Source organism: Mus musculus, chromosome X (genome assembly GCF_000001635.26).
Source record: "Mus musculus strain C57BL/6J chromosome X, GRCm38.p6 C57BL/6J".
Classification (NCBI taxonomy): Eukaryota; Metazoa; Chordata; class Mammalia; order Rodentia; family Muridae; genus Mus; species Mus musculus.
In genome coordinates, this window is record NC_000086.7 from 157427508 (window position 1) to 157431321 (window position 3814).

A 3814-nucleotide genomic window follows, 5' to 3' on the forward strand; every position below is an offset into this window, starting at 1 on the left:
AATACAAATTAAACATTCTGAACCAAGAATCTGAAATCCAGAATGCTGCAAAATTTAAAATTTTGAGTGACATAACACCAGAGGGAAAATTCCAGGCTTGGTAGGGCACAGTTAAAATGCAGATAGACTAAAAGATCTTATACAAAGATACCTTTAAGCTATGTATATGAAGCATGACTTGTGGCTCGTGGGACCTGGGCTAATGTATTAAATATTGTATTAGTCTGTTTTTAACTGTTATGACAATCTAGCTTTAGATTGAACACTTTACAAAGAAAACAGGTTCATGACCATGGTACTGACTTTTGCTCAGCCCTGTTGAGATGAGAGCCTTCTGGCACTCAACTTCTTGGCAAATGGCATAATGGCAGAAGTATATGCAATGAGAGAGATTAGGTGGCAAAACAGGACGATAAGACCTGAAAGCTCGCTTGCTTATCTATCTATCTATCTATCTATCTATCTATCTATCTATCTATCTATCTATCTATATTTTCGTTTTTCAAAACAGGTTTCCTCTGTAAAACTCTGGATATCTTGGATGTGCACTATACACTGGGCTGGCCTTGACCTCATAGAGATCTGCCTGCCTCCGCCTCCCAAATGCTAGGATTAAAGGTGTGCTCTTCTACCACCCAGCTAGCTCGCTCTTTTATAACAACCCATTCTCCAAGAACAAATTCATTCCCGAAGACAAACAGTGACTTCCAAAGGCCAACACAATCACCTAATTACATCCCAGTAAGCCTACCTCTAAAAGGATCCTCCAACTCTGTATTTCCACACACACGCTCTAGGGGGAAAAAACACCATCCAAACCACAGCATACATTTTTTTATATTTAACTGTTCCTAGGAAACACTTTGGGTGTGGGGGTGGATTTCATATGCTGAAATATTCAGTCTACAAATCTCATAACCTCAGCTATAACTGTAATATTTGATAAAATGTGTCATTCAAAGCATCTTTACTAATGTACTATGATGTGACTGCTTAGCCTGATTCCAACATAACTTAATAATAATTCACTATTTAAAGTTAATGATTAAAGATAAATTACATAGTGTAAGCTCATTAGATATTTCCAAATGGGACAGAGTGGCTCCCCCCTTGTAATCCCAGCATTCAGAGAAGGATCATGAATTCAAGGCTAGCCTTGGCTACATACCTCCAAACACAGCCTAGGCTACATGAGATCTTTTCTTGAGGGAGGGAAGAAGGGAGGGAGGGAGGGAGGGAGGGAGGGAGGGAGGGAGGGAGGGAGGGAAGGAAGGAAGAAAAAGAATCCAGCTATGTTGTGATTAACTTTTTCCCTTTTGGAGACATTTTTAAGATAAAACATCCATTGACAATCTTTAGCCACATACATATATTGGTATAGACCCATCAATTGTTACTTTCTCAAAGTCTAAAGCAACTGTTGAACCCAAATACATGTCCATGAAAAAAAAGTTGTAGTTTTGTTTTGGACATTTTTTTTTCTTTTGCTTGCAGTGCTAGAAATGAAAACCAGAGTGTTGGGCACACTGCAAGCATGGGCCTATATCCCCAGCCACAAATGAAAACAAATGAATCTCAATCATGAACTGGATAATTTAGCCAAATGTTTTGGGATTAGTGGTATGCACAATAGAAAAAGAACATTTTAACAACTCAAAGCAACACTATCATTGCTCACAGCTTATAACAATTTTAAGAGAAGAAGCATGGAGAAGTGAAAGGCCCAATTACAAAATGCAAGCATTTAAGACACTGAATATATATTTAAAACTTTGTCCTCTGGGAGCTAGGTTGGCAAGGTCCTGGTGTCTGAGTGATTCCCAGGGCCCAGCAAAAAGGGACTGAATTTCCAGGTCAGCAAATTGGATGCCTTCCCTCTCTGCCTCTGGGAGCTAGGTTGACACATGAGCCCTGAAGACAAGGGGTAACACACCAAAATATGGACTCATTTTTCATTCCACCTTCATTGGCCGAGCAGCTGCAAAGAACAAGGGCCGTATCTCCCGATACCTAGCAAACAAATGCAATATTGCCTCGAGAATTGATTGCTTCTCTGAGGTCCCCACAAGTGTATTTAGAGAAAAACTCCGAGAACAAATTGAGGAATGGCTGTCTTTCTATGAGACTGGAGAGATCCCACGTAAGAACCTGGATGTCATGAAGGAAGCTGTGGTTCAGGCAGAGGAAGCGACTGCTGAAATCACCAGAAAGCTGGAAAAACAGAAGAAGCGCTTGAAGAAGAAAAAAAAAAAGCGACTGGTTGCACTGGCCCTGGCCTCGTCAGAAAACAGCAGTACCCCAGAAGAGTGCGAGGGAGGAGATAGGTGCTGAGAGAACTTGACAAGAGCCCAGAATGCTGGTTGTAGCACATGGCCCATTCCATGGGCAAGTGTGCTCTGTCCTCGGCTGCCTCCCAGGAGTCCTCAACGGGGGTAGTGTGAATTCTTGCTCTCCCTGTTCTGTGTCTGGAGGAGGTACATGAAAAACCTAAGAAGAAGAAGTTAAAACCCCAGGAGACCCTACAGGAAAATGGAATGGAAGACCCACCTGTCTCTCTACCTAAAACCAAGAAAAAGAAAGCTCCCAAGGAGGAGTTGGCCAGTGACCTTGAAGAGATGGCCACCAGCAGTGTAAATGCTCCTAAGAGAAAGAAGTCCTCACCTAAGGAGGTAGTGGCCAGTGAACCAGAAGAGGAGGCAATAAGCCCCACCATCCCTAAGAAGAAAAGGAAATTTTCTGAGGAGCCTGGAGTTGCTGCTAACTTCACAAAGAGCAGCACAGAGAAAAAGAAAAAGTCCCAGAAAGCACAGGAGGATTAGAACGGACCTGCTTGGTGGGAGGGGCATACCTTGTGGTGGCAGCTCCTGCCCATGATAAAACCCCAATAAAAACACAAAACCAGATTTAAAAAAAAAAAACATTGTATCCAAAAATATGGTTAAAAATGAAAAGACAGCTACAAACTAAAAGGAGACATGCCAAAGTATAGACCAAAAAAAAAGGACTATTTGGGGAGGAGATGGCTCAGTCAACAAAGTGCCTGCTGAACAAGTGTGAAGGCCTGAGTCTGGATCCCCAGGACCCACATAATAATGACCTGCCCCTAGAGGTGTTACAGGTGTGGCCTCTGTGTCACATGTGCATCAGTAGGTGGCAAAGAAAAAAAAGAGATTATGTCTGTGCTCAGTGTTCTGATCCATGAACATCTAAAATGATTAGTAGCCAGCCTAACATTCCCTGAAAAAGTGAGCCTGAGACAGCCAGTCTAGTACCTAGCAGGCCCAGACAGGCTCCTAAGGCAGGTAGGGAGATGGAGATGCCCCTGGCAGGAGTGAGCCTGAAACAGATGAGCGCCATATGGGGCCAAGCAGGCAGGCCCAGGTGAGGAGCAAGCCCAAGGTAAACACCAGTCCAGCACCATGGGGCCCTGACAGGAAGCTATGAGATGACCACCAGTTTGGCGATGTGCGGACTTGGGGGAGGGAAGAAGGGAGAGGGAGCAGACCATACCCAAGATAGCTTCTGCCTGGTGCCACAATGCACAAGTGGGGTGTAGCACTTCTGGGATGACCTCAAATACTCAGAAACCCCAGGCTCCACTAAGAGGACTAAGTGGTGGAGAAATGCAAGACAAAGGGAAACAGAAGGATGTGGGCACCATGAAGAGAGGCAGAACTGGGAAACTTACTACTCAGGGGTAGTAAGGAACAGCCTGATGTGGGTACCCGGTGATGCCACTTAGGACCATGGTGAGGTCCTGGCCTGGCCTGCCCCCAGAGGCCACATCTAAGTCCATTGCCCTACAGCAGCAGGG

The 3814-nt window shown here is 44.3% G+C and overlaps 1 non-coding gene across 1 annotated transcript; it reads left to right on the top strand.

Annotated features, from left to right (window-relative positions):
* Positions 1 to 3096: 3096 nt before the first annotated feature.
* Positions 3097 to 3232, top strand: Gm24281. Its single transcript, XR_003953202.1, has one exon. It is a non-coding gene; the product is annotated as a small nucleolar RNA SNORA17 (small nucleolar RNA).
* Positions 3233 to 3814: the final 582 nt, after the last annotated feature.